Source organism: Loxodonta africana, chromosome 7, assembly GCF_030014295.1.
Source record: "Loxodonta africana isolate mLoxAfr1 chromosome 7, mLoxAfr1.hap2, whole genome shotgun sequence".
Lineage (NCBI taxonomy): Eukaryota > Metazoa > Chordata > Mammalia > Proboscidea > Elephantidae > Loxodonta > Loxodonta africana.
The window spans coordinates 31,489,795-31,505,606 of NC_087348.1; the positions used below are offsets into that span (position 1 = coordinate 31,489,795).

At 39.4% G+C, this 15,812-nt stretch overlaps 1 pseudogene; it reads left to right on the plus strand.

Annotated features, from left to right (window-relative positions):
* The first annotated feature begins 781 nt into the window (after positions 1-781).
* On the plus strand, positions 782-3,399 carry LOC111748372 (olfactory receptor 9G19-like; annotated as a pseudogene).
* Positions 3,400-15,812: the final 12,413 nt, after the last annotated feature.

The window sequence follows — 15,812 nt, forward strand, 5'->3', positions numbered from 1 at the left end:
ACAACTTCTACTTTAACAATGTTGTTGTTATCGTTCTTAGGTTCCTTCCAGTCGATTCTGACTCATAGTAACCCTATGTACAATAGAATGAAATACTGCCCTATCCTGCGCCATCCTCACAATTGTTATGCTTGAACCCATTGTTGCAGCCACTATATCAACCCATCTCGTTGACTTTAACAATAGTTACAGAATTGTGTTCTAAAATTTGAAAGTTATAGCTTTTTACCACTGTAATGACTAGACTCGATGGCAACTAATGACAACAACCACTGCGGTAGAAAGAAAATGTCTCTCACCAAATAGATGAAGTTCCAAGAGAATATATTTTATTTTCCCAGCTCTATTTTAAGTCCATGGCCTGGCATAATGGCCAAAGTAAGATTTATTTCCCCTAGCCTAAGATACTTTTAAGTCATAGACCTATTAGCAAAAATTTTAACATCTGCTGCCAATCCAGAATCCTTGCTATTGTGATTAGCTCTTCCTTGAGCCTGGTGGTGCAGCGGTTAAGAGCTTGCCTGCTAACCAAAATGTTGGCAATTCAAAGCTACCAGCTGCTCCTTGGAAACTGTATGGGGCAGTTCTACTTTGTCCTATGGGTTGGCTATTAGTCAGAATTAACTAAATGACCACAGGTTAATTGTGGTAGGTTGTAGCAGACATCCTCTAGGCTGTAAAACAGAAGGTGAGATGGTTTTGTCCCCATTGTGGGCAATAGTCCAATCTCCCACTTCTACCTCTAAAAGCTTTCAGAGACTACTTTTCATAACTCCCCAAAACCATTCATCCAACCAGTTTTTAAGAACTCTTCATTCTATAGAAATTGCAACCCACATTATAAACATAATCATCCATGAATTAGTATTGTCACTTCTCTTCAGAGTTTATTTTGGGGATCATAAAAGTGGCCGTGGCTCAAATTCTAGTTATCGAAGTAAACCTGGTCTTTCGTTTCACAATTTCTACTCTATGACAAACTTTGTGCTTGGTTTGGGGGATAAAAAGAGGAAAAAAATATAGCTATTGCCTTCAAGAACATTACAGTTTAGTTAACTTCCAAAGATACTTCAAAATTCAGTTGGAATAATAAGATCTAGCTTCTCTGTGTAATGCTATGGAAAAAGACAAAGAACTCAAAGACATGAAAAGTTATCAGAGCATTCTTTCAAACTTTCATTTTTATGTCCCTCACATGTTCCTCAATCACCCTAAGTGTAGGCAAAAGGGAAAGTTATTCAAGTCACTCTCTCCCCAAAATGAAGAAAAGTTAGATTAAAAAATATAAGGTGATAAAAACTATGTTAGACGCATAATAACTGAGCTCTTAAGACCATAGCATAGAACTGGTTTCCCAGCTATGCGAAAAGGAGTAACACCCAGGGACCAAGAACACATCTCACAAAGAACAATGTATGTGCATCAATTGGATTTTTTCATTACCTAAAGTGGAAAATTATGAGAAAAGGAGGTTCCTAATACTTTATGACATATTTATTAATTCTCTTACATAAAGGAAGATTGAAGCCCAAAACCAATGGAAGAGAAAAATTTCACCAAAGTGAAGGAGTTCATACTTTTAGGGTTCACAGTCGACTTGAGGTTGCAGAGAGGGCTCTTTTTCATCTTCCTCATCATTTATGTCATCAGTCTCTTAGGGAACATCACCCTGATTTCTCTGATCTGCGCTGACTCACGGATCCACGCACCCATGTATTTCTTCATTGGGAACCTCTCATTCCTGGATCTCTGGTATTCTTCTGTCTACACCCTGAAGATCCTAGTGATCTGCATCTCTGAGGACAAAAGCATCTCCTTTGCTGGCTGCCTGGCTCAGTTCTTCTTCTCTGCTGGACTGGCATATAGTGAGTGCTACCTGTTTTTTTTTTTTTACCTGTTAGCTGCCATGGCTTATGACCGCTATGTGGCCATCTCCAATCCCCTGCTTTATTCCCAAGCTATGTCCCCAAGGTTATGCACCAGTCTTGTTGCAGCTTCATACCTTGGTGGCTTTATTAACTCAAACATCATCACCAGTGAAACATTTACTCTGAACTTCTGTAGCAACAATATCATTGATGATTTCTTCTATGATCTTCCCCCACTTGTGAAGTTGGCATGTGATGTGAAGGACAGTTACCAGGCTGTGCTATATTTCATACTTGCCACCAACGTCATTGCTCCCACTGTACTTATTGTTGCCTCCTACCTCTTCATCATCGCTGCCATCTTGAAGATTCGCTCCACCCAAGGCCGCCTCAAGACCTTCTCCACTTGTGGCTCTCACCTGACAGCAGTCACCTTGTACTATGGCTCCATTCTCTTCATTTACTCCAGGCCAAGCACTAGCTATGCCCTAGAATGAGATAAATTGGTGTCAGTGTTCTATACTGTGGTGTTTCCGATGTTGAATCCCTTGATCTATAGCTTAAGAAATAAAGATGTCAAAGATGCCTTGCAGAAAGTGTTAGACAGACCAAAGTTCTCTTAAGTGGAAGTGTTTGATAAGTAATGTCTATTTTTTAACAGATTATCTCCATTTCATTGTTATCAGTCTGTGCTTTTAAAAACAAAAATTAAAAAAAGAAGCAAACAACAAAAAATAACAGAGTAATGTAGAAATACCATTTTGCATTTGTCTTTTTAAGTCACCTACTAATGTATGTCAATGTATTTTTAAAATGGGGCTGGGGCATTTGGAAAAGCTGCTGTCTGCTACCTTAGGACAGTCTATTAAACTGCTGGGATTCTGAGATGTTTAAAAGAAAAGCTGATTTTTTATTTCCTCTTGAAAGTTTGTAAGTTCCCTGTGTTTAGTATTTTAATCTATAAATAGGAATAATACAGCTGGTTATGGAACCATTGTCTGGATTAAATGGAATAAAGTCTTGCTTCAAATCCTGTAGTCCATGGACCAGAGGAGGAATGTAAATCCAGGAGTCCCAACTCCAAAGGTCCTTCTCTTACTTGCTGGGAGAGAGTGAGTTAGGAAATGGCAAGGAAAATACTTACTGTAAAAAGGCCTTAGAAACAAGTTTATTTTTTTTCTTTCCTGATTTTGATTCTTGAATTGCCATGACATAAAGATGACAGGTTTCTTTGGCAACAGGAATAGGAGGGAACAAACACTTTTAGTTAGAGTCATTGTGAGCTTTCAGCAAAATAATTTTTTTCCTCCAACAGTTAAAGAATCAAGAGCTAAGTTATAGAAGCTGTATGAGAGAGTCGAAAATAAAGATACAGATAGAAAAGGAGGCAGAAATAGAGAGATTCCAAAAAGTGTTAAATCTAAAGAAGTACTTAGAGTGAAAATCTTTATTGGAGGTAGTGATTAGTCAAGCCGAATGCATTGTCTTCAGGTCCATTCTGACTCATAGTGCCCTTACAGGACAGTGTAGAGCTGCCCCATAGGGCTTCCAAAGGTGGAAATGTTTAAGGTAGCAAACTGCCCATCTTTATCCTGCAAAAAGGCCGGTGGGTTCCAACCATTGACTTTCAGGTTAGCAGCCAGGCACTTAAACCACTGCATCACCAGGGCTGCTAATAACCATTAAGGTGAATAAATATTTGTATTTGTTTCCTTGTTCAGTTTTATGTATCGTGAATTTATAATTAAATAATAGAGACTGTTTCCTTGTGATGCACACCTTTCTTAGTTGTTGTAGTGTAACCAAATGTGCTGGGGTTCTTGTCTTGGGATGTTAGCCAATCAAAATATGATGGACATTAATTGCAACAGAAACAGGAAGTGGCAAGTTTATTGTCTGCACAGACAAGGAGCAACGTGGGGTCTAACGACTATAAGACCATGTGCTCCCCATCTGAGGGGTTGGGGAACTTATTCTTACCAATGGCATCTGGGGATTGAGTTTAGTACCCTGAGCTCTCTGCCCTTAGCCCTCACATGTCCACACTTGCAGGTCCGGATGTTGAATCATCTTCCATCAGATGTACATGTGGTGGGACCCCTTGATTCTCAAATGGACTAGGGTGAAAATGTGGGCTGGGAAATATCTTTCTTTCTAGGACAATCAAGTTCGGGGTCAGGTGCAGGATGGAATCTCCCCAGTCTGCCTGTGCTCCAAGGTCTAGCTTGGGCTGGTATAGTGGACAGAGCCAATACCTGCTGTGACTTCCTAAAAATACTGCTCAAAACAAGCTCCTGGTTAGAAAGACAAAGAAAGGAGTGGAAGGGATGTTGATTGGGGGTTTCAGCAGTATTTTTTCATATAGGACAAAAGGTTTTAACAACAGAAAAAGACCATATTGTTGGTATCCAAGAACGAATAGTAGTTTGCTGAAGGACAAGACAGGGAAGAGTACCCTGGACAGAGGGAACAAGGAAAAAATTACGGACCATGATACATTCAAGAAAATCTAATGAATACAGTTTGGAGAATTTTTATTATCAGACATATATACTGTTTATATGCTGGCTTAGATCATAAAGAAAAAAGTTAACATTTGGTTTTTAGTACAATACACCTCATTTCATCATATCTAATTAATATATTACCCCTAAACTCCAAATGAGATCTAATTGAGTCTTTGGTGGCTGCAGTAAATATTTCTGGGCTGCTATGTGGAAGAAGTCCCAAAGGACTGTTGAGGAAATACATATATCCTCTCTAAGGTCAAAGCACCAGAAAGGGGACTGTGTGTCATTTCCAGGAATCAACTTTGCCAACAAAGGGTAAGCTCCTGGGGTCAGGGCCAGCTAAGTGGCTTGGCCTCTCTGTGACCTCAGCTGCAATTGGAATGGGGTTGCAAAGTCTGGGCTGGTCTTCAAAGGATGACTGTGTGCCAAACTCCTATGTGCACACACACACACCTATGTTCCCTTCTAAATTGTGTCCCGTTCAATGATCTATCTGATTCCATCTAGATGGGATAAAGGACACTGGTAAATCACTGGCTGGTGCAAAGGTTAACATGCTTGGCTGCTAAGCAAAAGGTTGGCAGTTTGAATCTACTCAGAGAGGCCTCAGAAGAAAGGCCTAATGATCTACTTGCAAATAATCAGCCACTGAAAACCCTACGGAGCACAGTTCTACTCTGTATACGTGGGTTGCCAGGAGTCAGAAGCAACTCTATGGCAACGGTGTATGTGCGCTTTTGTTTTTTTTCTTTTTGCAGTTAGTCACAGGAAATGCTCTTTGTTCTGGGGATATTGCAGTAAATAAAACTGACCCATCTTTCCACCCTTGAGGATGGTGTATTCTGGTGAGTGAGAAACAAACAATACATTTTAAATAAGCAGGAGTTGGAGGAAAACAGTAGGACTGGGGGAGAGTCTGAGTAGAGCAGAAGGATGGGGAGTGATGGGGTGGGGTGGGAATGGAATTTAAATACAGTGATTAGGATGGACCTTAGTTTGCAAATGACATTTGGAAAGGGACTTAGAAGATATGAGGGGGTGAGCCGTGCAAATCTATGGGGGAATAGTATTCCAGTCGGAGGGGACAGGCAGCTTAAAATCTCTAATGCTGGATCATGCCTGGCATGTATGTTTGAGAAGGAGTGAGAGAGCCGACAGACTCAGAGCAGAGTAAGCCAGGGAGTGTGAGTTAGGAGATGAGGGTGCACAGTTAATGAAAGGCCGGCTCATGCAGGACCTTTAGGCTATCGTATAGACTTGACTTTAACTTCAAATAAAATGGGAACCTTAAAGGGTATTAAGTACAAGGGTGACATCACTTGACTTTTTTTTTCTTTTTTTAAAGGTTCGTAATGGCTGCTGTATTGAGAATAGGTTGTAGGGGAAAAGCGTGTAGACCAGTTAGGAGGCTATCGCAATACTCTTCGCAAAAGATGTCCATGGTTTGGACCAGGACGGTAGCTGTGGAGGTGGTGACAAGTGGTCAGATTCAGAATATGTTTTTAAAGTTTAAAAAAAAAAGTTGCCATCGAGTCGATTCTGACTCATAGCAACCCTCTATGACAGAGTAGAACTTCTCTATAGGTTTTCCAAGGAGTGGCTGGTTGTTTCGAACTGGTTACCTTTATGGTTAGTAGTCGTGCTCTTAACCACTGAGCCAGAATTTCCTGGGAGACTGAGGAGGAGGTGTATGAGAAACTTTTAAATACCGAGGTGCCTGTAGGCCTAATGGGGGAGATTTCAGAACTAAAATTAAGCACTCCATTCAGAAATTAAACTGAGAGCTTTACTTCTACACTCCTGATAACCACTAGGCTTCTGTTAACGTTGCCTTTGAAAAACAAAGCTCAGTTGTGGTGTTTGTTATGCTAAGAGTGTTCCCTTAGCTGGCTTTAGAAAAAGCTTCAATGAGTTATTAAAATAAATTAGAGCTTATAGGTAAACCTGTTGTTTTAACCTTAAAGGAGTTCTCCTGGTGGCACAGTGACTAAGCACTCAGGCTGCTAATCAAAATGTTGGCAGTTTGGATGCACAAGCCATCTCCTGGAAACCCTATGGGGGCAATTCTGCCCTGTCCTATAGGGTCGTTATGAGTTAGAGCTTATTTACACTCTCCTAAACCCTGGTGGCGTAGTGGTTAAGTGCTACGGCTGCTAACCAAGAGGTTGCAGTTCAAATCTACCAGGCGCTCCTTGGAAACCCTCTGGGGCAGTTCTACTCTGTCCTATAGGGTCGCTATGAGTCGGAATCGACTCGCCGGCAGTAGGTTTCATTTTTTTGGTAACTAATCACTATGAGTCAGAATTGACTCTATGGCAGTGGGTTTGGTTTTTGGTTTTTTAACTAATGGTCAGCAGTTCAAATCCCACAGGCTCTCCCTGGAAACCCTACAGGGCAGTTCTACTCTGCTGTATAGGGTCACCATGAGTTGAAGTCAACTCATTGGCAGCAAGTTGTTGTTGGTTAACTAACGGTTGGATCCCTGATGGCACAAAGGTTAAGAGATGACTGCTAACCAAAAGGTCAACAGTTTGAATCTGCCACCTGGTCCTTGGGAATGCCATGGGGCAGTTCTACTCTGTCTTATAGGGCCACTATGAGTCAGAGTCAACTTGATAGCAAGGGGTTTGGTTTTTGGTTTTGCATAACTAATGGTCAGTTCTATATCCAAAGATTTCAAATAACTTGGCCCAGCTGTAATTATATCACTAACTTCTATCTCACTGAATTTTCATGTTGAAATTGTTACCGGACAGAATGCCTCAGTTCTTGTCTTCAGTGTAGGAAAGAATTCAAACACTGAGACAAATAGTGCCAAGCTAGCAGAGGTTTATTAGCAAGCAGAGGGGTAGTAGCAAAAGTACACTTGACTAGGGAGCATCAAGCAGGCAACTCAGATAGACAGAGAGTCTGAGTGCCCTGATAGCCATTTTCTTAGGGTTTTATGCCCTTTTTCTCTTATCTCTCTCTGTTAACATTTAACTGTCAAGTCAGAGACCTCTGTAAAGACTGCTTCCTTGGCTTAACATTTAACAGCCAAGTCAGGGACCCCTGTAGAGACTATTTCTTTAGCTTATTGTTTAATCACCAAGCTTGGGGACCCTATCAAGTTAGGGACTCCTACAGGGACCATTTCCTTGGCTTAATGTTTAACTACCAAGTCAGGGACCCCTGTAAGGACCATCTTACTGACTAATGTTACCACCCCCCATCTCTTCCTCCTCCTGAGTGCAAGTTCTCCTCCTCCCCCTTACAAAATTGCTTATAATTTTCATTTAAGAAATATTGCCTTAGTTAAAATGTATCAAGTATGAGAGATTTGTGTTAGACTAGAAACTGATGTAAAGAAAGTTTCACAATTAATTGCCATCCTTGTAAATCTCACCGCCTTTCCTGCCATTACTTTGACATGAAGTTTTTATCAGTAGTCACTCTGCTTGCTAGGTCTCTTTGCTGTCCCCATAAGGCAGAACACACTATTACAGCCCAAACTGAATGCATGCTCTCCCGTGGTTCATTCCTTCAATAAATGTAATTTATTTAAATATCAAATTAGAGTGTTGGTCCAGTGACTACAAGAGGGCAGAGGTAAGGGAAAAAGAAAGTAGAATAACTGCAAATTATTGCCTCGAGGAACTGGAATAGTGAAATTTTATTAACTAATATGGACAATGAATGAACTCATAATTTTTGGAGATTGTTGCTTGATTAGTGTCCATGCCCTGAATCAGTTGAGCCAATGAAACATACTCCAAATCAGAAAGAGTGAGAAAGATTATTCAGGAGATGAATACATCACAGAGGACCCAACAGCAACACAGACTGTCTCTATGGAGTCCCCAAAACAATTTTACATTAGAGCTTATATAGAATTTTTACAAGGGATAGAAGTGTCTTTGTAGCTGCAGATGACATGGCCAGATACAAGATAGTGACAAAAGACTCTTTACCTGACCTAACAGATAAGTGCTGAACATCTCCATATCAGGTTAAAGATATTCATGTCAGACATCTGGGCTCTAATTTCCCTATGGGTGCTTGTAAGTCACAGGTGGTCTGACAGAATAAACAAAGTTATTTGCATCAGATCAAACAAAGAACAAAGTCATTAGCATTACATTAAAACAAAGTCATTAACAAAGGTATGTGAAGGAGGAGGCAGGCAGAGGAAGGAGAAAAACTTTTAGGTTCATCATGGCCTTAGTTATGTCAAGCTCTAGGTTGCCCATTTTGAGAAAGAGAAAACATGCTGGGGAGTATTAAGGTCACAAGACCTAGAGTAGGAATTCAGTTTTAAACATGTGAAGTTTGATATATCCATTACTCAAAAGATCTAAAATTACAGAATGTTGTCACTGGCGAGAAATATAGACACGTTCTAGTTGTGAACCTTTTAATGAAGAGTTATAACAAGGAAATCCATGGATAGATTTATGGGGATTTCTGAACCTTCTAAAATTTTGGGTGATTGTACATATGTTCTTTTTTTTTTTTTTTTTTTTTTTGGTGATGTGGAGGAGTAGAAACACTTTTTTTGCCAGGATTTCAAAAAATTAAAAGCCATTTATTATTTGTAGATAAATAAAGAAATTCACGAAGAGAAGAGTTATAGAACACACACAAACATACAATTTGGATTTTTAGTAAAACAAGAATGAGAATGCAAATCTTGAAGTGAAAAGAGGAATGACGTTGTCTTTAGTCCATTCTGTCTCTCACTTCAACCAAATGTGATATTGACCTATGTACCCAAAGACAGATGTGTATGAAAGGGCTCTTAATCTGTTCTACCATATTGTATTGCTGCAGCTGTTATCTGTTCTTATCTTTATGATGGATTCTACAAGAGAGGCTAACAAATTAGAATCATAGAAGGTTGGTGCTAGAAAAAGGATCAACCAAATTTTTCCTCTGGGTGAACGGTGTTCTAAAGAGGAAAGGTGATATTCTTCAAATAATGAAGGTGATTAGTGTCAGGACTGGGTCCCAATCACAAGACTCCTCCATCCAATGAACTTTCTACTTCTAAGCCTGCCACTTTTTTGTCAAATTACATAAGAATAAAACCAAAAGCTTGTTGCCTTTGTTACAGGTTAGGGCTCCTCAGCTCAGGACTAAGACCTGCTTAGGTTCTTACCTTCTTCTAACCAAGAATGACCAGGAGAGGCTCAGAGATTCCACATGAACAAAAGTTTCTTAGAAACAAAGTAAAAGTTTTGCTAGGAAGAGAGGGAGAGGGGTTCCCACCTACGCAAGCCTCTAGTCTCTCAACCGGACAAAGGATTTCATAGGGCTTAAAAAGTTCTTAGGTTCGCTATGAGTCAGAATTGACTTGACAGCACTGCCTTTTGGCTTTAGGTGGGAAAAAGGTATTTATTCATTAGATGAGTGGAGATTTCTAGGAGAAGGGCAGGGATTATGGAAATCACTTGCGCTCACAGTTGGAATTCGAGATGGACTTCCTTGCAGAGGTTGCTGGAACTAAGATGGAGTCTGTCACAAAGGCTGCCGGGATGTCAAACAGGACATATTCTGGGATGTTGTGCATACGTGATGCTTCTGGATCTTGGTTCAAGCCCAGGCAAGGGGTCTCTGTTCATGTTTGTCTCATGTGTAAGGTCATCCATAGGCCACGCTGGTCTTTACTGTGTATGCACTTGCAAAAACAACTCAGGAAGATTATCAATAATTTATAGCTGGTCAAGCACACAGGGCTTTGAAATGTAGACCCTCATCTTGTCTAAGCACTTAGTTTGTTAATTATAAGTAGTTTTTGGGTGCCTAGCAAAAAGTGTATGGTGGTTTGTACTTAGGTTTAGATTCAGAGACTAACTATGGCTGGTCAAGCACACAGGGCCTTGAAATGTAGCCTTTATTTAATTCAGCCAGCCTCTGTTCCCTGTCTCACCTTCAAGTTGATTCCTATTCATAGGGACCCTAAAGGACAGAGTAGAACTGCCCTGGCGAGTTTCCAAGAAGTTGCTGGTGGATTCGATCTGTGGACCTTTTGGTCAGCAGCTCAGCTCTTAACCACTATGCCACCTGGGCTCCTAACATAAACACAGGTGACAAAATATTAAACCTAAAGATTTTAGAAAGACTATTAATGACACCCTGGTGGTACAGTGGTTAAGAGCTTGGCTACTAACCAAAAGGTCAACAGTTCGAATCCATCAGCCACTCCTTAGAAATCCTACAAGGCAGTTCCACTCTGTCCTTCAGGGTCGCTATAAGTCGGAATTGACTCAATGGCAATGGGTTTGGTTTTTGGTATGAATGATATCACCATTCTGCTTATACTCACTGTAGAAAATTTTCCTTACTTTTCTTCCTCAAGCTGAGCTTTTATTAATGTCAGGTATTATTCCTCTCTCTCAGAATAAAAATATTTACCATTTGTTAAGTGTATTTGATGTCAAACACCAGGCTATGCATTTTCCTTACATTTTCCCTAATCCTTAATTTATCTTCTTACATAGGTATTGTTTTTACCTTTTTTAGATGTGAAGAAACTTAAGTGGAGGGATTGTTAAGAGGCTTTCCCAAGATTACAGACCTACTAAGTGGTGGAGTTAAAATTTGAACTCAGGTACCATTTTCATTATGCAATCGTGCCTATATCAGACCTGTCTGCTCTCAGCTAGTCTTGTTTAAGTGTCTGTGGTCAGCTATTAGCTCATTTGGGGCTGGATAACCTAGGGTGACAGAGACAAACCTTCCAAATGTCTCATTATCTAACAAGCTAACCCAGGCTGGTTTACATGGTGGTGGCAGAATTCCAAAGTGATTAAGAGAAGCATCAAAGCCTCTTGAGACCCAGGCTTAGAATTCTCGGGGCTCTGCCTAGGCTGCATCCTATTGGCCAAAGTAAGCCACAGGCCACCCAGATTCAATGGGGTAGAAAAATAGGCTCCACTCTTGAAATCAAGACCTGGGAAGAATTGTTGCCACACGTTTTTGTTTTTGTTTTTTTGCCAGGGGATGCTGTAGAGGGCATGGCAATATACCATGTAGATTATTGGTCTGTGTTTCAGTTTACCTTTTTCTGTTTTAAACATTAGATTTTGGGTATTAATAAGTGGGATGAATTTGTAATACAGTTATATTGAACACAGAAGTGAGAATGATGATATAATATGGAGTCTTTTAATGGAATGTTCTAAAGTTTTTTATCAAACTTATTTACCTACTCTTTCTAAGACTTTGTAGATTCTTGTGAAAAAATAGAGATGGGAAACTTTTATTACCAGTACATATTTTGAGAGAATCTTATCTTTAAGACTTCCTCAGCACATTAGGATAAATGACTACGTAAGTATGAATTTCTGTTTGTAAGGAGCCTGAGACTGTTAGTTGTCAAGTCCTGTCTACCAGGATAAGGTCACAGTGTACATACTCCCTAGTAATTCTATCTGGGATGTTTTAATGTCTCCCTTTTCTACCTTGGAAACCTTGGTGGCATAGTGGTTAAGAGCCATGGCTGCTAAGCAAAGGGTCTGCAGTTCCAATCCACCAGGTGCTCCTTGGAAACCCCATGGGGCAGTTTTACTCAGTCCTATACGGTCTCTATGAGTTGAAATCGACTCATAATGAGTATGGGTTTTCTGCCTTTATCTTTACAAGACTTATCTCTGCAAGTAATAGAAGAATAAAGATTTCAGAAGTTCTTAGTAAAGAGGAAAACTTTGTTTCCCTTCAATACATTTCCTGACCTGCAGCCAGAGTAGACTTTGAAGCTGTAAATCCAATCCTATTACTGGCACACCTCTGAGATATTGTGGGTTTTGTTCTAGACCACTGCAATAGAGACACACCAATTTTTTTGTTTCCCAGTGCATATAAAAGTTATGTTTACAGTACACTGTAGTCTATTAAGTGTACAAAAGCATTATGTCTAAAAAAATAACATATAGACCTTGATTAAAAAAATACTTTATTGCTAAAAAAGGCTAACCATCATCTGAATCTTTCGTGAGTCATTATCTTTTTGCTGGAGTCCATGCCTGCTGACTGATCACAGTGGTGGTGCTGAAGCTTGGGATGGCCTTAGCGATTTCTTAAAGTAAGACAAGAAGTTTGCTGCATCTATTGACTCTTCCTTTCATCAAAGGTTTCTCTGTGATATGCAATGCTGTTTGATAGCATTTTACCCACAGTAGACCTTCTTTCAAAATGGGAGTCAATCCTCTCAAAATCTGCTACTACTTTATCCACTAAGTTTATGTAATATCCCAAACCCTTTGTTGTCATTTCAACACTGTTCACAACACCTTCACCAGGAGTACAGATCACCTCAAAAAATCAGTCTCTGCTCATCCATAAGAAGCAGTTCCTCATCCATTAAAGCTTTATTATGAGATTGCAGTAATTCATTCAGTCACATCTTCAGGTTCCACTTGTAACTCTAGTTCTCTTGCCATTTCCACCACATCTGCAGTTATTTCCTCCACTCAAGTCTGAATCTTCTCAAAGTCATCCATGAGGGTTGGAATCAACTTCTTTGCAAAATCCTGTTAATATTGATATTTTGACCTTCTCCCATGAATCACAAACGTTCTTAATGACATCTAGAATGGTGAATCCTTTCCAGAAGGTTTTAAATTTACTATGCCTAGCTTGTTCGGAGGAATTGCTATCTACGATAGCTATAGCTTTAAAAAATGTATTTCTTAAGTAATAAGACTTGAAAGTCAAAAGTACCCCTCGATGCATGGGCTGCAGAATGTATGTTGTATTGGCAGGCATAAAAACAACATTAATCTCCTTGTACATCTCCAGCAGAGCTCTTAGGTAACCAGGTGCATTGTCAATAAGCAGTAATATTTTGAAAGAAATCTTTTTTCCGAGCAGTAAGTCTCAACAGAGGTCTTAAAATATTGAGTAAACCATATTGTAAGTAGATGTGCTGTCATCCAGGCTTTGTTATTCCATTTATAGAGCACAGGCAGAGTAGGTTTAGCATAATTCTTAAGGGCCCTAGGATTTTCAGAATGGTAAATGAGCACTGGCTTCAATTTAAAGTCATCACCTGCATTATCCCCTAACAAGAGAGTCAACCCGTCCTTTGAAACTTTGAAGCCAGACATTGACATTTCTTCTCTAACTATAAAAGTTCTAGATGGCATCTTTTCCAATATAAAGCTGTTTAGTCTACATTGAAAATCTGTTGTTTGTTGTTCCACCTTCATCAATCATTTTAGCTAGAATTTATGGCTAACTTGCTGCAGTATCTACAAGAGCACGTGCTTCACCTTGCACTTTTATGTTATGGAGATGGCTTCTTTCCTTAAACCTCATGAACCAAACTCTGCTACCTTCAGACTTTTCTTCTGTAGCTTCCTCACCTCTCTCAGCCTTCATAGAATCAAAGAGAGTTAGAGGTTTGCTCTGGATTAGGTTTTATTTAAGGAATATTGTGACTGATTTGGTCTTCTATCCAGACCACTAAAACTTCCTCCATGTCAGCAATAGACTGTTTCACTTTCTTATCATTCATGTGTTCACTGGTGTAGCACTTTTAATTTCCTTCAAGAACATTTCCTTTGCATTCACAATTTGGCTAAATGGCACAGGAGGCCTAGCTTTCACCTTCTCTAGCCTTTTGACATGCCTTCCACACAAAGCTTAATCATTTCTAGCTTTTGATTTCAAGTGAGAGACATGCAACTCTTCCTTTCACTTGAACACTTAGAGGCCATTGTAGGATGGCCATTGTAGGATTATTAATTGGCCTAATTTCAATACTGTTGTGTCTCATGGAATAGGGATGCCCAAGGAGAGGGAAAGACTTGACGAATGGCCAGTAGTGGAGCAGTCAGAACACATACAACATTTATCCGTTAAGTTCACCATCTTATGTGAGTACTGTTCGTGGTGCCCCAAAACAATTACAATAATAACATCAAAGATCACTGATCACAGATCAGCGTAACAGATGTAATAATAATGAAAAAGTTTGAAATATTGTGAGAATTACCAAAAACATGAAGTGAGCATGTGCTGTTGGAAAAATGGACCCAACAGATTTGCTTCACACAGGGTTGCAAAAAAAAAAATCTTCAATTTGCAAAAAATACAATGTCTTCAAAGTACAATAAAGTGAAGCACAATAAAACAGGGTATACCTACACTACCTCATAATGGCAGTGGCTTCCATTCGTGCTGGCTTAAAGGCCAAAACTCTTAAAACAGCTTCCAATAAGCTTTGTGATTTCGTGTCACCTCTGGCTCATCTGCTATTACCTTGCTCCACGCCATCTTTCTTTAACCTTTCTCAGTTCCTTGAACTCACCAGGTTCTCTCCCATCCAAGGGCTTGGGTATCTACCCTTTCTTCTTATGGAACTGTTCTCTTTCTCTCCTTACCCCTACAAATGCCATCTGGCTGAAGCTTGTCAATTTTTTTTTTTTTTGGATCTCATTTAAATATCTCCTCTTCAGGGAAGACTTTTCGAGCAGTAGACCAGAAAGTTTATTTTATTACTTATTTACCTCTTGGGAGAAAAGAACATGAACTATAGTAATCGATTCATCCAGATTTTTTCCGTTTTAAGCCAAATTATATTGTATTAAAAATGTATTTAATAAGTCCTAGCAGTGGCATCACTACAGTGGTATGGGGGTGTGAACCACCGCAAGTGACACTATCAGTGGGGGTGACACCAAAGTGTCTACAGCAGAATTTTTTTGTATAAATATACCTGTATCATAAAAGGATAAATATTTTTCATAGTCCGAGTTTCCATGTATTACTATATCTACGAGGCTAGAACTCTGTTAATTTGCTTTTTGAACCTTCTAATGCCCTCAAGTCAGAGGTGCCATTATTTTCCAATTACAATGATGTTTCCAGTCCTGTGGTTTTGCCCACACACCACAAGCACACACTGTTTTCTTTGCTGATGGTGATTTTATTGCGGCTGATTTTGTTAAATTTGTTAAATTTTCTGGTGTTTTTTTTCTTTTTATAGCCACAATATTGTGGTCGTTAGTATTTGTGAACCTATATCAATAACTTTTTTTGAGAATGAAGTAGTAATTAAAGGAAAAGAAGGAGTGATATAAGCGAATTACGATTTACAAGTAATATTAGTACAAAAAACATTATCAAGGATTATGTATGCTCTGGTAGGAAGGAGATCCATGGGGGAGGTGACACCATGAGTTGTCACACTGGGCAACACCAACCCTACTGATGCCACTGAGTCCCAGATATATTCTCTTATATAAACATTGATAACCTAGCTGGGAAAGTTCAGAAATACCTTTGAAATAGTGACTATGACACAACTTTTTATACATTGAACATATATTAATCACATTTCAGTTAAGACAAAATATATTCAAGCTTAAGCAGATTCAGAAATAATATTACAGTGTACATATGGGTGGCAGCACAACACTGGCTGTGAAATTCCTAGTCTGTATGAGATTAT